This window comes from Mugil cephalus, chromosome 15 (assembly GCF_022458985.1).
Source record: "Mugil cephalus isolate CIBA_MC_2020 chromosome 15, CIBA_Mcephalus_1.1, whole genome shotgun sequence".
NCBI classification, from domain to species: domain Eukaryota; kingdom Metazoa; phylum Chordata; class Actinopteri; order Mugiliformes; family Mugilidae; genus Mugil; species Mugil cephalus.
The window spans coordinates 2,534,098-2,555,036 of NC_061784.1; the positions used below are offsets into that span (position 1 = coordinate 2,534,098).

Genomic DNA, 20,939 nt, shown 5'->3' on the forward strand with positions numbered 1-20,939 from the left:
TATTTTTTAGAGACTAGTCTTTTTCAGCATTTTTTTTTTTTTTTTTGGCAAATGCATCTCTCTGGGTTACAGACGTCACATGCTGTGATGTGTTCATCATCACGTGCACTTCAGTGAAGTGAAAGGTCCCTTCATAGGATCTCAGTATTACAAAGTGCCCTTCTTTATTTCCACTTCCTCTCTAACATTTCAGCTTAACTATTTATAGACATTTTCAATGAAGATAAAAACCTTAGATTCCACAAGGAGGGTGGGCTGTGCGTGCTGAGGTGTCACTAGGGAGAGCTCCTGCATGCCTCCTGCTGTATACTGTAATACACTACCCCATGGCCACAACAAAACACTTCACACAGGAAAGACATGCAAATAAAAAAAAAAAAACACTTTACTTACACGAGGATAAAGAAATACTAAGCGGGGTAATTGTACACTTAAAAAATAAACACAGTAGATTCATGTTAAATGGATCTACTGTAACTGAATGCTCGCTCCCTCGCAAAAACTGCCCCACACTAAGGGCCCCTTCTTCCTTCTGGCCCACAGAGCTCTTTACCCCACCTCTGTCGAACTCGGTGGCCTTGGGACAGAGAGCAAAGAGTTTAAGTGGAAACAGTCTTTCATCACCATGACACTCCTTGCTCTACACATCTGCACACAGCAGCATACCGCACTACTAGGATACCATCCCTTCCTACCAGGGCTGCGTCCAATTTCTTCTTTTATTTCTTGGATGCACGAGGCAGTGCACTTAAAGACGTAGAAGGCAGAATTCATTTTCACAACTGTGTACACCATGAAGAGCAATTTTACTTACAAACTATACAAATATTATAATCTATATTTTAAAAAAAGCACCGTTTTGCAATGTGTATGTCCTGTTTGGCAAGGCTGTCTATTCCTAGAAGCCCATAACTAAAAAAGAGTTTAGTGTTTAAAATACATCTCAGAAGAGGAGCTACGGTAAAAATCACACGGTTTGAGACAAAGCATAAGAAATTCATTTGAATACACCCCAAACTAAACAATAAGTTACTGTATTCAAGATGGCTGTCAGAAACCTAGATGATTTCAGGGGTCTGTGGTTTTCTTGGTTTGTAGCAGTGAAAGTTGTTACTGGCTGTTTTGATCACATCAGAGTTTTCACCACATAGCTGCACAGAGGAAATATATCGTTTTGGTTAAGTGAAACTGAACTTTGTACATAATTGGCTGCTAAGACCGTGTTCTTCCCCCTGTGGCTATATGGTGTTTCCCTTCAGTGGCATCTCTTTCATTACGGCGTCCCACAAACCTCACTGCAGCAGCATGTTGGTGCTTTTCCCCGACTCTCAGACCCTTTCTCCCTCATTGTCCTCTGCTTTGAGATTGTTTTAATTGTGTCACAAATATTGTCGAATTATAAGGCAGTCTGTGCCATGGTCATCTAATCTGTACATCTCTCCCTGCGTCCTATAAAACACACTGTGTGACATGAAAAATAAACACGTTGTGAACATTCAAACAACTTACATGAACCAAATGTATTTACAATCAAGTGTTTAGTTAAATAAGGAGTCAATGTGGTGTGTGGTGTTTCCTCAGGGAAAGCTAGGAGGCTGTACAGTTATCTCCTGTGGTGTCACTCTGAACTATACAACCTACTACCTCAACCTGTGGAACCCCGGAGGAAACTGAAGGACGACTCCTTTGAAAAGGATCGAATCATTCTCTAGATGTCATTTGAAAGTCGTTTTATAGAGATTTATATTATGAAAACATAAAAAGAAATTTACAGTTCATGTAACGTGACGGGAATATCTATTTCTTGCTCTTGATATTTACCAAAAGTCCTTTCTTAAGCTTACTTTTACTATGAAGCAGCACCTGTTTGCTGAATTGCGACACTGACCCAGTGGCCAGAGTTATTAGGTCACGTACAATCGTGTCATAGCCCAGCCCTTCAGCTTTGGGTGGGGTTACCGCATAAAGGCAGGACACGTGGGATGAGTACGGTCAAGATCTCGTATCCCAGGATTCAGGGTCAGACAGGGTCAGCGTTGTTTAATCACGGGAACAATGAGAGAAATTCCAGTCTTTATAGCTATCCGGCCAAAACCTGTTTCAGGAATAATTCCAGTGGATAGCAACACTTCTTAAAGGCATCGGGCTGGTGCAGTATTTGCCAGGAAGACACATACCTATAGATACGAGCTTGTGCAGTCAGTCACCACAAGTTCGGATCTACGGGTTTGTGGCAGCTGGCTTTACCCCTTTGAAAGCAGATAAGGAAGACAAAACCCACATAACCTTCAAACAAGCGAGTCATTCTACTATCTGAACCTTTAGCTCCGTTCATTCAACATACCACTCCTCTGATTGAGCGCTGAAGCAATGTGCTACAATGGGCACACTGTAATGTTGATAACTTTCAGTATGACACAGTGTTTGTTATATCTTTATGCAACTAATACAAGAACCAAGAGTCTGTTTAAAATTTAAAAATAAATAAATGCTTACGCGACAGAACCAAGGCAATAAAATACAAAACTGATCTTTGTATGTACTGCATTATTTATATTTGATATTTATTTTAATCCATTCATCCATATTTCATGTATCAAATACAGACGAATCTTTAAATTAAACTATGGTACAGGCCAGAGCACATGACTGGTGATGTTTCACCCGCTGGTCACATGCTTTTGACGTCAACATCATTTTTTGAGGCATCAAAAAGAATATTGTGTAGTTTTATAACTGGACATGAAAAACATAATAAAAAAATAAAATGGCTGATACTGATGAATGATTTCAGTGAAGAAAATACATTTGTTCTGTATAAAATGCTGTTTTGAGGAAATAGCCTAATATGAATGCGATATGGTGAGACCATTTATATTCTTGGTAAAAAAAAATGTAAAAAACGACAAGAACAGTTATTGTCGCAAGGTTTAAAAACTATAATATTTAATTATACATCAAACACTGTGAACTAAATTAAGACTATGCAACCGAAATAAGATGCCGCGTGCACAATACTGAACATAATGCCAGCTTTAATTCTGAAAATTCTGACATTTTCTGTTACCCTAATGTGTTTTTGTGGACCGAAAATATAACGCAACAAAACAAACAACAGACACCATCAAAAGGCATGCACCGTGAATCTAATCGCACCAGACCAAATAACATGAAACACTCCAAAAGTCAGAAAACTACTAGCATTTAAATCGCCAACATACCAGTAGGTCACTGGATGGACCTGATGGTCAAATGTCCTCCAGAATATGATGGAGTCAGGCTTGAGGAGTACTGTAGGCCAGTGCTTAAGCATAAATCAAGAAACCTATAAAAACAAACATACAAGTCATCACAAACTAATTGTGAATGAACAGCAAGTCCAACATTCACAGATAAGACACCCATGTACACACGTTCCCAAAACCACACTTACAAACACGTGGTAATCCGAGATCGCCCTTAAAGTACATGAACGACTTCAAAATACAAGCAGCACAACAATTCAATAATACTATCAGTGAAAAAAAGGATAAATAACAACAAAAAGTAAGAAGATAACGTCCCCTCGTTTCCTGCCTGCTACGCCCTTATAACCCGCTGTCCAGTCCCCATTTTTCAGGGGTACAAAAACCTAAAATCGGCTTTAAAAAAAGGTACGGCAAGAGAGAAATGGCAAAAGGTTGAATGCGGTAAGATGTGGATGAGGAGGAGTCGCAGCGCAGAGCTGGCTACAGAGAAAGTGGAATTTGTGACCAAGCAAAGGAAAGGGTGGTGTTTTCTTTTTTTTTTTTTTTTTTTTTTTTGGTGCTTCATTCTGCTTGGCTTTTTTGGATCCCAGCAGGATCCTTGGCTGCTGCGCTGTCTCTTCCTAGTGCTGCCAAAATTTGAACATATCCTTTTATCTTAAACTTACATGAAATCAAATTAAAAGATAAGAGAGCCTATACCTTAAATGAAACAAGAGGTAACGGACCGGCCAAAAAAAAAAACTACAGCTCAAGTTATAGACAAAAAGGAAACAGCATGAGTGGAACTGCACAGAGGAGACGCTTGGCAGTTGAATGCAAGGGGTAAAAAAAATCACTTTAAAAAGATCAAAATGGAAGGTTTTTTCGCGTCAGATTTTTTTTTTTTTCTTTGCAAACATATTATCTCCCAAGTGTAAGCTGCAAAGTGCGCCTCCTCTGCTGCTAGAAAACAGCAGCCGAAGCCTTTCCAAAGCTATGCCACGTAGTGAGAGAGGGAGAGAGAAAGCAGCTACTTTTTCCCCGCTCCAAAATGGCTGAGGGCCGGGAGAAAGCAGCTCTGAGCAGAGAGGAAGAGAGGTGCTCCCCGTCCTGCTCAGGGGAGGGCTGGCCGATTCAGTAAGCATCTTTCCCTCGTTTCCTTCTCCTCACGCTTGCCTTTTGTCCCATTAGCTGTCTTTCAGACCGACGAATGGTGTACAGCTGTGTTGTCAGTCCATAAGAAAGTCTACTTGGCCCACCAGGCAGGAGAGACCTACAACTGTAAACGAGTAAGGCTCCTACGGCTTATTGTTTGTCTCCCACATGCTCACATCCTGACACTCTGCACTGCTGCCTTTGTTTTATATTCTTACTCGAATGTCGTCTGCACACTTTACAGAATACACATTCTTTCTATTATTGATTCACATAGAGAAAAAATAATTATTTTAAAGTGATACGTGTTTATTATTAATATGTTAATCACGTTAATGCGATCCTTCGGGATGTCTTCAGCACGGCATATCAGCATCGTAATTTCTAATTTTGAGTTTGCAGTTTGTTATGATTTTTCAGGAAATAATCTCGACAATTTCGTGTTTCTTTTTTTTTAAATGCTTAAATCTCCACTTAGCTCGTAGTTGCATAAATCATTATAAAATATTTGTCTATTACCTGAATGGCCTCTTATCGCGGGTGTCTCTCTTTCTGTACTCACCCTCAGCATCACTTTTGACATCACAACAGTACAGTATGTGCCTCAATAGCCCGGCTGCACAATGGAACTGCTGCTCCATTGTGCACCATTTTCACAAACGTCTTTCTAGTGGAGTGTCTCTAGGCTCAATACACGGCCCGATTCTGTATATTGGCTGCAACGATTCCTGCAAAGCCCTACAGGATTTAAGACGAGGCCAAAGACGGTCTGCAACTGCAATTAAAAATGATACAAAATTACGGAAATTATGATTATAAACACTACCTACTACACTGTGTGGGTGAACATGCAGTGCTTCCGTTCTGAAGCTAGATTCTTGAAGAAAAAAAGCTAGTGGCAGCATTAAAAACGTAAAAATATTTAATTCCATATTTAATATTTAATAAAAACAACACGGTAGCTCTTACAATTACTGCAGTAACTCCATTCTGATTTTTCTGACCATAATAACCTCCTTCGTGTATTGCAACGTGATTTCTTTTTTTATAAAGTGCACAACTTATTCTAAGCATTTCCATAATATTTTGCTTCTATATTGGAGAAATAACCCTCCACCAACACTGGGTGCTGTTTCATATTGTGAAATAACAGACACTTACTATCATGTTCTTGAGCAAGACATGAATGTCCCAGCCTGTTGATCTTTCTGACCCTGATGTCTGACCCTCAAAGAAGAAGACACATTTTAGGCTATTATTTATGCACTTACACACAAATCCACATTTTAGAAAATCAAGGACCACCTTAACACATAGACTGACCCATGAATACGAGCTTGTTAAGTTTTGTAACAAAAAAAAGGACAAATGCTGGCTTCAGGATATTAAAAGCCCTGGGTACTAGTTTTGCCTCAGCATGCCAATGGGCTGCAGTCTGCTCCATGGTCACCACTTGAATCTAAATGAACAGATTTGACTTTCAGGATATTGCCAAGAACCATGTCACAGTGCCGACACAGAGAAGGGCCTCTCCAAAAACAGAAGGTTGAAGAAAACAGAGTGACCGACATGGGCATAACCCCAGACCTCTAACAAGGTAACCCCTTAAAGCCACTCTCAGAGCCTGGGAAAGTGGGGAAGAGAAAGAGGGCTGCCAACAATAGCCAAAATTCATTACTGCGATTTTTTTATTTGTTTGTTTGTTTTTTTCACCTAGGAGCGCAATGACAATTGGGCTGAAGAATCCTGAAACACAGACAAACATTGCACTTGATTGTTTTATTTAGATCTTATGATTGTTCATGGTCTTCTCTCAATAAATATATTCTCATTATTTTCAACCTTGGTCCAAAAACCTGCAGCCATCATCTCAGAGCCAGCTGCCTGTATGAGAGCTTTAAAATGGATTGCATCCTTTCTTGCATGCTAGGAATCATCCTTTATTTAGGCAGGATGACCTTTTGAAGTAAAGTCAGACGATGATAAATATGTTGTATTTCGCGTTATTCACTGGTCTTAAAACTCAATTATTGGGGTGTCACTACAATATATTCAGGACTGTGCTCGCTGTCTTCCTGTAAGGTAGCCTCTGTTTTCTTGTTTTATTCCATGTCCTCACAAGGGTTTGTGTTATTGTTAGGACAGACACTTAACAGACTGGCAGAGTTCAGTGTAGTCACCAGACTAGAGTACACGATAAATCAAATACCATTCCTCAATCACAAATTGTATCTACTACTGAGATCACTTATGGTAGTCACGACTAGAATACACACTTGAGATGTTATGTTATAACAGTTACCTTCACATTCAATCTCTTATCATCCTATATTTCACCTCTTATCATGAACAATCATTTCAGCTTGAATTATTTCACACATTAACTGTTCTGCTACTGCGTTTAACTCTTTAAATAGTATTAAAATAGTGGATTAAAATGTGAATATGCATCTATTTAGGACTCTTAATTATTATATTTATAATAAAATCTTTAAGCAAGTTAAATTCTAAAAGGACAAATTATATGGAATCTGTCACATGGAAGTTTCCAAAAATTACTACAACAACAATTTATCATCCTTTTGTAACTGTCAGTTACAAATATGTATTATTATTATAAATATTTATCATTATTTTATTTTTTTTGGTTAGTTTCTTCTTGTATTTAGGCTCTGATTCACAGTTGAGTCACAGTTAAATTTACATTTGCAGAAAATTCCAAAAGTTCCAAAAACTTATACACGTCATGGCTGATTCAAGTCATGGGTACTAAGTGACTTTTTGGCAGCTAAGTTTTCACCAAATAGACACGGTCCAGTGATGTCAGACATGATTCCCACCTACTGACATTTTAAAGAAAATCACAAGCCTTTTCTTGAGGAACTACAAGAGAAAAAAAAATAAATAAATAAATAAAAAGCAACAGTAGCATAAAAGTTTAAAGATTTAACTAAAACATGCTATAAAGGACGCAGCATATAACACCACAGTATTTAATACTTTATCCATACATAAAGTAAAGTTGTTGCTGTGAAAACACAAAGGCCTGACGTATGTACGCATCCGTCTGGACCACAGTTACTGAATAGATACAGGAGTACAGGCTGCAGTACGTCTCACAGGGACTTAAAATACTCATAGAAATAAAATGACTATGTATTATTAATATTCTGGTCTAAAGCACATATGGAAATAAATTAGCAGTTGATTAAATTCAGTTAAAATATTTTCTTGCTTTGTTTATTCTCTGCATGGCGTTGTCTCCTACATATAGTTTATGCTGTATTTAGTGATACAGTGAATTTGATTCAGGTTTATACTTCAGACGTGTGTGATGAGGGCCTTCCTGTAGATTTTATCCCCATATTCAACCCAGTGCAACAAAAGAAACGAGTAAAAGCTACACTGTGGACTGAAATCAGACAAGAAACAAGAGAGACACGGTATTTATCAGTGTACATTTCCATCGTTGCTTCTTGATGGTCCATTTTTATCTCTTTCCCCCCTTTCATCTCGCCCATCTCTTGCAGTTGCTTGTCCCTCACTGTTCCCTCCTCTCGCTTCCCCCATCAAATATTCTGCTCACGCACAACTGCGGCACCCATTCTCCAGTCCTCCCCATTAATCCAAACCACAGACATCTTGGCCCACTGTCTCGTCTCTCTGTCAACGTGCACTCAAAAGTCTCAAAGTCTGGGTCGTGTCAGCAGAGAGTGCCTGGGCGTTTTTCGCAGGCCACCAGTCTCACAGCTGAACATGCTTTTCGCTTTACAGACAGACTGTACAGTCAGTAGTGCATCGCACACTTCCTCCCTCTAAATACCACTTATTAGAAAACCTATGGCAATGGCATCCTAGTTAAAGCAAAAGGTCACTCCAGGATAAGCAGATCCACGCAAACACAGCGGATCTAACCAGTATGTTCATCCATGCTTAACATTTACTTTCAACTCCACAGGAGAATCAGCACAAAACAAACTAATAGCTTGCTGCAGCCAGGTCTGCTCAGCCTGGGATGTCAGGCTGGCTCTGCCCTGTTTCAGCCAGGTTTGACCAGTTTCTAAATGCACTGAATACAATGGCACTGAGTCAGAAAACAATAAAATCTTTGCCAATGAGGGCGCATGTAAGTTTATCTTACTCTAATCAAGGTTTTGATTAGATTCTGAAAGCAATCTTTCTACAAAAACAAAAGAAAACAATACAATTATCAGTTTCCATTTTCCAACTTATATTAATCTCACTTAAATAACCTTTATTTATATGAATTAATATTATATGTATGGGCTGTACTGTCATGTTCAAGAGCATACCAGCAAACTCTATCTATCAGTATAAATGAAAATCCATTCATTAAGCAGTACACTAGTTCTTAAAGATGCTCTGATGAGCGGGTAAAAACTGAGCGAGCACATAGCAGGGGTAAGGCTTTAGGAAGCAGAAAAAGAACTAACTACTGTATTAATTACTTAATTTCTATTCATCGGCAGGATCCACAGGCTTGGACTAATCGCTTTAAGAATGCAGCCAATTTCTTAATATTAACACATCTTCCATGACAGGAGGAAGGGTGTGGGGTCTAAGAGGGGGATAAAGAAATACAGAGATTTACAGGATATTAAGGCAACCAATGGCACCAGACAATCAAAGCTGGCAGCTCAACGCGGACATCAAGGAAGAAAACTCAGGCAGTCTAGTTTTCTTCTTTGTGAAGAGCACTTGTTCTTTCCTTGAATGCCCACTTTTATCTGACACAACAGAGTGAAAATGCAGATGGACAGAAACAGTATTTCCAGATATTCCAGAGTATAAAAACCCGTGCTGGATCTTGAGTTCACCCCCTCCTTCTCTTCTTTTCTCAAATAAGGGCTCAAGTTAGATTTTACAGCACAGCTTAGAACTAGTCCACAGTGCCTCTTCAGCAACCCTCCTCTTTTGCCATTTCTTTCTTTCTCTCACCCTACACTCCTGCCATTTCAGACCCTTATTTCCCTGCCCTCCTTCCCCTCCCTCCTCCCTCTCTCTCATTCATTCAGTTTAATTTTGAACTCTGTACTGGTAGACAGGCAAAGAGGGTAGCTCCATGGTTACCTGGCACCAGGCCATCTCATTACACTGCCAATTGATTCTGGCCTGCCGCCATGTCCGCTGCCTGCCTCCCCCACTCCACACACCATCTCTGCACCCCACACTGCTGTCTGCAGCAAAGGAGATTTCAGAACACACAGGATGGAGCGAGGCAAACAGCTTCACTTACGCACATCAAACTTTGCTTGCGTACATGCACCACTGCACACAAGACGACAAAAAATATATCCAATACTCACGAACATAAAGCGTGCATTAAAATCTTAGTTCAAGAGTTAAGAATACGCATAGCTACTCTCAATAACAACATTAATGACTGTCTTCAAACTGATTTCTGCATCCTATTTACAAAATCCATGTGTCAAATGTCAAATTGTTCATGAGTGACAGCAGAAATTGTGACAGCATATTAGCATTACGTTTAGAACAATATACAAAACTGCCCAAAGGGTCCACACTGTGTACATTAAACTTTCTGTAAAATACTGGCAAGAAAAGAAAAATCTGTTCTGAATCCTGTTAAAATATGATGACAACCACAGCTGTGTGACACATTGGGGTGGTTACAATCGTCCTGACCTTTACAAGAACTTATAACATCATTTCTGTTCATTTTCCTCAGGAGCTTAAAAGTCAAACAGCTACAACAAAGGTGTGCCTTAATGGCAAGCATGTGTGATAAAACTAACGTTAAATACAAATTCAAGTTATTTTTTTTCATCTTATGATTCAAGATTTTTTCCCAACAAGTCTCTTTGTCGGTTTAAAGACATCCTCACGACGTCTGATCGATCCAACAACATGAAGCTGTATATTGTGTATCATGGGCACAGCACCAAAGATGCCCCAGTAGATATCTGGGGTTACGACTCATTTCAGCATTCAAAAGCACCTTATACAGTCCTCATTTTAAGCGTGAGCATGATGCTTACTTGTTCCACTCCTTCCATTTGTGACACATACACTATCAATTATATTACACCATCTCAACTTAAAATTTGACTCCATCAGAGGCAAATCCTCCACAAAATAACATCTGGACTCATAGTTCACAAGTAAAAAACAAAAACTCTCAGCCGCAGAATTTTGACACAGGTTAAGTTCTCACACAACAATGTAAAACATTGCTCTGAGTAACTTTTAAAATCAAAAATATCCCAATATGAAGAGAAATTTGACTTTCATATTTTTACATTGAGACAGATATTTCAAGACCAAACAGCAGCCTTATATGGTGATGCTGAAATGCAAAGTATCTGTTTCAAAGACTTACGCGCGGCTTGGAGCCAGCAGAGTCAGGATCAATGTTTAATGATTCCTCTTGCCCTGTAGAGGCGGTTTTATTGCCGAGACTTCATCTTACACAGCATCTGTCTAGGTGTGACTCAGATGTAGGCTGCCGCTCCTTCTGCAAGTGCTGGCAGATGCCAGGGTCATGGCCTCCAGATCACCAGGGATTTGAGGGGATGGGGAGTCAAAGGGACAAATAAAGCCATATGACTGTTTCTACTGTACTACTGCAAGCCCCATTTTGAATATTGTTCATTCATGTTCCAGTGAAAAGTGTAAAGGGCTGACAGTAGTTGCACTTTTGCATGAGGCCATTGTTTTAAAAAAGGAATGTCCCCGATCAAGTTGTTTTTGCCTCCCCGATCTGATACCAATCTTTTAATAATGTTTGGGATTAGGTAAAATAAACAAAATTTCATCCCCTGGAGATTCATAAAGCTTTTCTTATCTAAAGCCCTATTCACACGGGATTAGTTTTACCTGGGGACAGCGTGTGATTGGGAAATTCCCCCTTATATTTGTGTTTTTTTTTACTGACTTTATCCCTGGTTATGTCTTTACTTTCTGCTTTCACTTCATTACATGTCAGAGGTTATATTCTACAGTTCATACCTCTGCACTTTTTCACAGCTTTAGTTACTTTGCAAATTCGGACTAACAAGAAAAAATATACATTTTTTAAGTAAAGCATCATGTGATGAGACTGTGCTGATACCCGGAAAAAATTGCCAAACTACCTGGCAGTATTTAAATGAGCTCCACCACTGAGCTTCACCAATGTGATGAACACATTAAGATGATCGAACCCGATCAGACTTCAACCAAGGCCGATATTTTGTAGTCATTTATTTTATATCTGCCTTTAACCAAAACCAAAACTTCTTCTTCCTCTTCTGTTTTAGAGGCGATTGGTTAGCATCAAAGCTGCCAAAAACTGATGAAGAAGAAGAAATAAAATCACATGTCTAAACATGTCTCCTGTATTTCAATAATACCATTAAAAAGACAACAAAATTAAATCCATGTCCACTCTGCACCGCACAACACCAAAAAAACAAAAAACAACAAACACTGAACGCCACATTTCAAAGAAGAGAAAAGTTTCTGAAAAATGTGAAAAACGTGACAGAGAGGCTTAGGGAGTTTATGGCGTCGTACCTTGGCTCTGAGCTGCCCTCTCACATTAACTTTGACAGCCCTATTTATTGGATTTAATACAGTCACACAAGTGATCTAGGGGAATACAAATAAAGACTGATTCGCATGGGACTAGTTTATCAGAAGAATGAAATTGGGATGATGAGTGCTAGCGTGTGTGCTAGCGTAATTTGATGTGTTGGATATTATGTAGTGATGCAATAAATGTCTGGGCAGGAACATCCCTATTTTATAGACTGATTTGTAATTGTGGTTTCTGACTTTACTGAATTTATAGAACACACCATATTTGGAACTGCATCTCTAATTGCATTTGGAGATTCATGTCTTATAGATTGGAAGCCAGATCAAGCATAGTTTCTTACGGTGCTTACCACAACACAGAACCAACACAATCTTTGCTCATTTGCACCATCCCCATTACTGCTGGGCCTCCACCCCAGCATCCACCCGTAGGCTCATTACACATTTTTCTTTTTGCCTATCTCTGTTAACCTAACCCTAACCCTATTTTATAATATGTATTCAGCTAAGATCTGAGAGTTTGAAATCAAGGCTTCTGTTAGTTAGTTCAAGGCTTCTGCACATACATATCCAGATTGATTTGTATGACAAATCAAAAAGAACTATGAATCTAATCAGTGCAAGCCTACCTCAAAACATCTACAAATCAAACCCACAGAAGTGGAGCTCTCCAGCTCTTTTCATTCTTCGTTTGAGTAGGTCCACGCTTGTTTTGCAGTTCAGCCTTGAGAAGTGAATGAACCCTTTTCCTGCAGCAGAAAAACTAAACACATACAATAAAAAAACTACAGATAAATTGAGACCCTGATGGAAACAATTGCTGTCACTGTTCATAAACTTTGCATAGCACAGTGGTCTGTTCAACACCTGACACTGAAAGCTCCAACCATTTCCATATCAGTAAAGTATTTGGTATTATTCCGCTGTCTTCAGAGGCTGCTGTTGTTCCTGGCAAAACCCAGACATACCGTCCACTCCAATGAAACTAGAGCAACCTCCGTCTCTGGCTGATGTTTGGGTGACAAAGGGAGAAATGACCTTCTTCTCAAACTGTACATGTCACCCAGTCCCACTACAAAGCCAAGGAATACAACATTCAAGTGCTGAAGTTTTTAATGTTTTTTTTTTTTCTTTCTTGTATCTCAAAAGTGACAAGTCTGGTCCATACAAACACTATAAACACGGATCCTCCAGTGGACTGTCCATCATTCATCATTAGTCAAATATACACTCATTTCTTTCCCTAAAAACTTTTTCGTATTACAATGTGTTTGAGGCCGTGAGTGAGTGCAACTCAAGCTGTAATGGTTAACATGAGGCTGTAAGTCTTACCTTTGTGCTAGTGCAGTGACCTTGATGTTTTTTTGTTTTTTTATTTCGTATTACAACCTCTAACAGTTTGGTAATTTCATGGCTCACAGAGACGTTATTTGTGTGGAAATGGATGGAGAAACTGCACTGGAAAGGAATTCTAACAAATAAGGTGCACTGAGCATTTCAGCAGAATACTGAATAAGCCTGTGCCTTTAGCTGTTTAGACCCGGTTCCTCTCTGAGTTTCCACATTGCCAACTACGTTCACAGTAAACATTCACACACCCATTTAAAAGCTACTTAAAATCCACTAGATTAAATGTTACCTTTACTTTCCCACTTACTCCTAACTGATGACTTCATACTATATGATTTAGTATAAAATAAATTACAAAAACAACATAAACTAACATATATGTACACATGGAAAAGTTTAACATACTGCCTAGCTAGCCACAGTAATGTAAATACAGTGTGACTCATTGGATTCCACTGTGAAACAATGATATCATATCACTACCTAATCTTAACTTAAACTGAAACATCATCAGTCTTCTATCGACTTCTTGGCAGCTGCACACCTTCAAGACAAAGTCAGCATTTCATGCGAGCAGGCGTCAACCATTCATCCACCTCAACACAGAGAAGTGTGACACCTTAAGGTACCTACAGTCCCATACGATAGTAAGATTGCATGGGAATGTATCGGAATGAAAAGTTCAACATGTTAAGGTTGAAATGAATGCATGATTTCCCTAGTTTCTCTACAAAACTTGAATCCACGATTTTCATGGCCAAAATCAGACTTTCACAAAGTCACACAAATGGTTTCAGGATTCTGTGCTTCAGTACATTCTGTAAAACATTGTATGCCATATAAATACAGAACACGTGTGTGTATCTTTATCAAATCATGGATTTGTCTGTAACTATTTCAAATGCTTTCCATCTATTGTTGTACACATGCCTTATAGGCATCATACATACGGTGTATGTCCATGTGCATTCCAGAGACTAGAATCACATTGTGTTTGACGACTGTAAAAGTAACCACACACCAAAGCTAGTTACCGACAAAGAAAAGTCAGTATAGGGACTTTACAGTGTGAGTGTGTCTCTTCAAAAACTAAGAATCAGAGATGGGCCTCCCCACTTTGGGGCCCCTTTCCTGTACATGCACACGGGTTGTTTAAGGACACAGTGAACCAGGCTACCCGATCTAGGGAAGGGGCCGGGCAGGGGGAACAGTGACAGGACGGCCAAGTGGAATAAACTCTCATGGAATCCTTAGAGCTCACGCTGCTGGCTTAATGCTAGAGGGAGTAGAGAGGGCTGGAAGAAGGACACGATTGGCTGATGTTAAAAGAGGAGGTGGAGCTCGTTCCAGTGGAGGAGAGGATAGATTTATGTACTCTGCCGGCAGCAAGGCAAGGCAAAAAAAAAAAGGTGCCGATAAGTGCAATGTGAGCAAGTGTCTTCCAATGTGATAGTTTCTCAAAAGTAAAGTTACAACACAGATGAGAGTCACTAAAAACTAAGTCTGGTATTTGCTAAATAATATTCAGAAAGATGTAATCAGATTTTCTAATATATATATGTATGTATAACTCCATATCATAATACAGAACAGAGCAGGTTTGGGTTTGTCCAGTAATAGAGAACAGTCCATCACACCTGCATTCTTGGGAGAAAAGGAGCTGCCATACACACATTCTCCCGTTGGCCCCTCCCGCCACTTCTCCATTTTCTCTCCCCTTGTTACCTTGTCTCCCCCTGTCCTGCGTTCCTCTCCTTATGTTCCTCCCCTTTCTGTGTGAGTGTGTCTGGGTCCTGCTGGAGAGGCTTTGTCTCTGAACACTGGAGCCCGGACTGGCCCACGGGGGCCCGATCCATGAATACCCACACTGTGAGAGCAGCTCTTTCACTTCACACCACTTTCTCTACTGGAATGCCTGAGCAGTGAGGTAAGAAACACATGCACGAGCTGTCATGTGCACACACATATCAGCAAACAGCAAAAGCACACACACACATTTTCTCACTTTCTCCGCCGTATGCACACGCACACACATCTACACATACACCGTACTTTACACACAAACTGAGTGAGTCATGCAGTGATGAAAAGCCAGTGTTTTGTGTGTGAACCCTCTCACCCTGGACCAACATCCTGAGAGCCTTTCTCCTCCATCAGTCCCTGCCAAGCTCTCCCTCTAATTAAAGACTATTGGGTCCAATAGCACTGGCCCTGCTTCCCCCAGACCATGCCCCTTCCCCAGCTCATAGAGGTCCTGAGCGGAGCAGAGTCTATGTGGAATGTGAATGACGGTGGTGATTAACAACTTCTCAGGATTTCTAATTCCCCACTTAATGGTGTACTTGGCCACAAGACTCACGCCAGCCTTTACATAGTGGCTGGTCTAATAGACAGACTTCATTTGACAAAAGCAGCTTTTTAAGACATTTAAGTTGTTTTGTTTATTTGTTTTGCAATTAGCATTATTGCTGCAGAGAATGAGCCCGTTTTGTTCAGAAGAACCTATGAAAATAATCAAACTTAGCTAATTTTATTTCTCCTGTTAAATTCACATCATCACATCACTACAAAATACTTCAGACACCTGAAAGAGGTGCCGTGTATGGAATACGTGATATTCAGTTGCACGTTTTGTCAACTGACAGCTCTGCCAGTTTTTAAAACACAAGAGCTATTTTTTCTACTGTGCTGGTCATTCCAAACATTGTGGAGTTTGCTCCATTTGGCTGTAATTATTGCTGCAGGACCTCGGCAAGCAGCGCTGCCAACCAGCCAAGCATGTGAGGGAGAGACCATTCCATCTGTGTGCAAAGTATGTTTCAACTGTGGCTGAATCTCGATTGGTCTGTTCAAGAACTATTTTAGGGGCATATTTGTGCCACGGCTTGATTTGCATTAAGTCTCAGTGAACTGTCCAGAAAGACTGAGCGACTGAGCAGCAAACAATTAAAGGTAATTTGGCTGAATACTAAACACAATAATAACAAAATATGGAGGTCAGCTGAAATTTAAGTCAAAACTCTAATTATCTTTCCAAACTCAATGTTGTGAAATGGCACATGCAGTAAAATGATCACAGTAGAACTGGATTACTTCCTACTCTTCAAATGACACAGAAGCTAAACTATCTTTCATAAAATATGTGAATGGCTAAATGAAGGCTTATCCATTTCTGATCGAGACGACTGTTCAACATGTTTCTTAATATTAAAGAAGAACACAGGTTGTATGAATACAGTCTAAACCATCTTATCACAACAGACCCAACTGCCTCCATAAACATACTGCACTATTAAACATTATCAAACCCATGTCATAAAACAATGTCAGATATATTGAATTGTCAGATTTTTAAATCTGATCAGCGTTACTATTAAATACTGGGCTGGAATGATGTCTTTAACATACACTCAATAATAGAAAAATGGAGAGATAATGACCAAAGGATCTCTTGTGTTTGCAGACAGACAGGGTTCTCAGCCTCTCACAGTAAGCCATGATCAGATCAGCCCAGATCCTGGCTTTCACAATGATGTGGCTGATGTCACAGGCACTGCATCCTCGTAGCGTCTACAGCTTGCGGTCACGCCTTTCACCTCGAACAACTTACTCTTTTTCATTTTGGACATCACTCACGGGAAGCTGCGTCACTGAGTCACTTTAATAAACAACTAGACGACAACTCTGGTTTGGAAAATGCCAAACATTACACAGACATTACCAGACTGTTACACATGTCTGCTGTGGAGGAGGAATAAAGCAGCCCATGATCTGAATCAATGAGACAGTAGTTGGTTAAAAGGAAGATGTCAAAGTAAGACGGCAAACAAATAGTGATTAACTTATTTAACAAGCTCAATAACAGTACATTTGCGGCATGCAAAAATACAAAAAAAGGGTGTGCATCTATCAATCTGCCAGTAGCACATTCTAAATCATCCGTCAATATCTTTATTTAATGAATGGGAATGCTGCATGCCCCACAAGTCTGTCAAGTTAGATTGTACTCTATGTCTATGCAGACTCCTATGATCTCCGTAGTGATGACTTTAAAGGGATTTAATGAGTGGTTTTCCTGAATCTCATGATGCCACAGTGAGTTTTTATACATCTCTATCTATGTTTGATCGTCTAGGGACGCAAGAAATAATTATTTTTATCTACTGATTTTCCTAGTAGTCAATTAATCCTTGATTCCTCAATTAAAGCTTTATCCAAACATAATTATGTTAATATGAACTTTCTGAATGAGGAAAAAATAACTTTTACCTAATGATACTATTTAGCAAAGGTTCTGATGTATTCAGTGTAAATCTAAATAGGAAATGTATTGTTTACTATATTCTGTCGTTTATTAGCAAACAGAGTGTTAAGTATGACTTAACTGTAATGTCAACTGCAGTATTATTTATCTGCTATAGGTTGCTTATATACACTTAGAGCACAGCAGTAAGGAAAATCCATGCTTTTATTTGCCCGAGATGCACATAAATACACTGCTTACAAAAGCCCTGGAAAGCGGCGTTGCCATGCTAGCCAGTAACATGCGCTCTAGAGAGCCTTTGTTGAGTTCCTGTCTTTCCAGATGAGGTCAAAAAGTCAGTGGATCTAAGTTGAGGCTTGTCAGCTTTGCTGCTGCTGTAGTAGGTGTGGCAGTTTTGCTTCTGCATGCTACTTACTGGGGCCATGTTTTAAAAATTCCCCTTTGACGTTCTGTTTTTTTTTTTTTTCTCTCTCTCTTTTTGAGTCATTTAAATGTGGTGGAGGGGACACCATAGCTGGGGATAGACATAAATATTGTAAAGCACCTTACACATACTGGGGACAATTTACATATTTAGCATCACAGAGTCCTTACAGTAATCACAACTTCATATTTTGTCGTACTTTAGTATGTTTTGTTGTGACCTCACTTGTTCTTTTTTTGTTTGTTTTTTGTTTTTTTTGACAACTGATAAACCCCAAAATGTCACCACCACTGAGGACTTAAAAAATCTACTGTTAAAGCATATAAATTCTACTTCAATTCATTGGGATTCATGTTCAACATATGCACATGTACCTCCTAGTTGGACATTTTGAGAATAGGAAAAACACATCGGACTGAAGATGCTTTTTATCCGAGGACAAGAGTCCTCACCTCTTGCATCAGCGAAACACGACACAGTAACATAAATCTACTAATCTGTGTAGTTTACATATCAGTTGCATGCTCACACTCATTCCTGTCAGGCTTCTGGAAGTGGTCGAATCGCTTTGTCTGACAGTTGGTATTTTTTGAGATCATCATCCACGACAGCCGTAACCGTGACCACATGAAATAAATTGGTCGTTCAGCCACATCTCCACCACAAACAATCAGCCTGAATCACTTCCTCCACCACACACACGCAAATGTGTTACAATCAGGAATAATCCGGCGCCCATCTTTGTAAGACAGAGCTTGTGCTGGAGTGAGGGTGTGAGGGAGAGTCCACCCAAGTCCACAGTGTACTGGATCCTGCCCAGCCTTTCCGATGAGACACACAAACAAACAAAAACTACACACATTACTTATGAGTCACGAACAATGGTTGTGAGGCTGGGTGGGACGTAGGGAGGGAACACATGCAGACAGAGAGTAGAGCTACTATGGTCTGCAGTCTTTCTCCTCAGTGCAGCTCTAACGGGGTTGAACACCAGCCTGTACAGATACAGATTCTGGACTCAAAGAGCAACACTTGAAAAAAAGCAAGAACGATCTCCATTTCTTTATCACTTCCTCAGTACTGACGTAGCGTTTTACATAAACTACTCCATGATTCATCACCCACAAAATTTTTTTTTTTAAAAATCCAAATTTAAGTAACATTGTAACTCAGATCATATGACAACACAAATCCTATATTAATCTACTTTTTATCTTATGCCATTTTTTTGATGTCTCCTCTTGGTTCAATTCCTGCTGAGTTGTTGTCAGCGTCTGTAACCATTTTAATGACTGAAAGAGGGGAGGGAAACATGGTGGCAGCTCAGTATCTGGTATTTTTCAGGTTTAAGTGACCTTCTTGTTTGCTGAAAGGAAATATGTGGTAGGTTTTCTTCTTTTGTCTCTCACAGGTGCTCAAGAGGTGAGGTAATGAGATGAGAATTCTTGTTATGTCAGAAAAAAAAGAAAGAAAGAAAGAATGTCAGTTATGTGGCCGCTAGAAAGACGTGTATTTGATCGACACGTTACAGGCGCACGATGCGTATTTCAAAAGCTGAAGGTTATTATAACTTTACCAGCTAATGCGGGAAACAAATAGGGAGGGCATTGTTATTATGAAACACTTGTTTATGTAAGTTTAGGAGAGATCTATGATTACACAAGACATCAAAGCTTAATTTGTATTACGTTGGAGTCCTCTAAAGTATGAAGACATTACAAAAAAAAAAAAAAGTGACAGAGTTTAGTAAATGTAAGTAGATGTTGTATTTTTATGTAGCACCATGTAAACTACATGTCTTCTTTTGTTCTGAATAGAAAAGACAATTTAACTGCTCCGCGACATCCAACAAGTAAAAACATTAAATCTGCTAAACACCATCATCACGTGAGCTTGACAGAGCTCTAAGAAGGAGCACGTATCTACCAAGTCAGAACAATAACACAAAATGCTGAGGAAATTTAAGGACGGGCATCAGAATAACCACATGTTTGTTATTTGTAAATTACATCTCAACATTATGGTCCTGATCCAGGAATGCCATCTATCCATACCAAAAAACACATTATATTTCATTTAAACACAAACATGTACTTTACACATCAGTGTGTTGAAGTAAAACTGAAATAAATTTAAATAATTGTTGGCAACATGCTGCTTAAAACTAATAAGATGGAAATGATAAACTCCTTTTTTTAAGTGTTTATTACTAGTAATGCTGATAAAATCACTGATTATATTTCTTACCATGGTGGTTGAGGTACTTCTTTGTCACCATAGTAATTTAAAATCTTTGTTTTCTCATTTATTAATTTATGTGCATATTACTAAAGCTCCAGAATGCAATATGTTCAGATAACAAAATATTTTTAACGCCTCTCTTTGACACAGCTGTATTTATTTGATTATACAACTTAAATATCTATCTATCTATCTATCTATCTATCTATCTATCTATCTATCTATCTATCTATCTATCTATCTATCTATCTATCTATCTATCTATCTATCTATCTATGAGCTCTTACATGTATAACAATATCTTTACCTCCAGCCCAACATCACAGGGAAATACTGTCACTTGTTGAGAACAACGCAACAAAGGGAATGGTGAGACGTACAATAAAGTGCACCCTAATACAGAGGTGCTCTGATATCTGGCATGTGTCCGTAGCCGTTCATGCCGTGTTGTCAGACGAGGCACCTGGCTTTCTCTTCTCTCTGCTGTGAATGACCTGATGGAAGCTAAAACCACATCCTAGTTTGACTCTTAAAGAATAGTGAGTGCAGTAGAGTATCAACAACAATGAGAGGATACAATATGTACCTAGTGGGCTATAAGGACGTTTATGGCTCTATTGTGTGAGCAAGACAAGATCTATCCCTTTCAGAAATGAACTGAACAGAACTCCACACTTCCTCTCTCTGAGAAAATGCACAGATTGCTGCTACACCGACC

General features: G+C 39.3%; 1 long non-coding RNA gene across 2 annotated transcripts; it reads left to right on the top strand.

The window, feature by feature from the left end:
* Positions 1–1,897: 1,897 nt before the first annotated feature.
* On the top strand, positions 1,898–15,147 carry LOC125020793. Of its 2 annotated transcripts, none has more exons than XR_007114267.1 (3): positions 1,898–4,516; positions 5,867–5,979; positions 12,876–15,147. It is a non-coding gene; the product is annotated as an uncharacterized LOC125020793 (long non-coding RNA). The 2 variants fall into 2 exon arrangements; XR_007114266.1 differs by lacking the exon at positions 12,876–15,147 and adding an exon at positions 6,100–6,230.
* Positions 15,148–20,939: the final 5,792 nt, after the last annotated feature.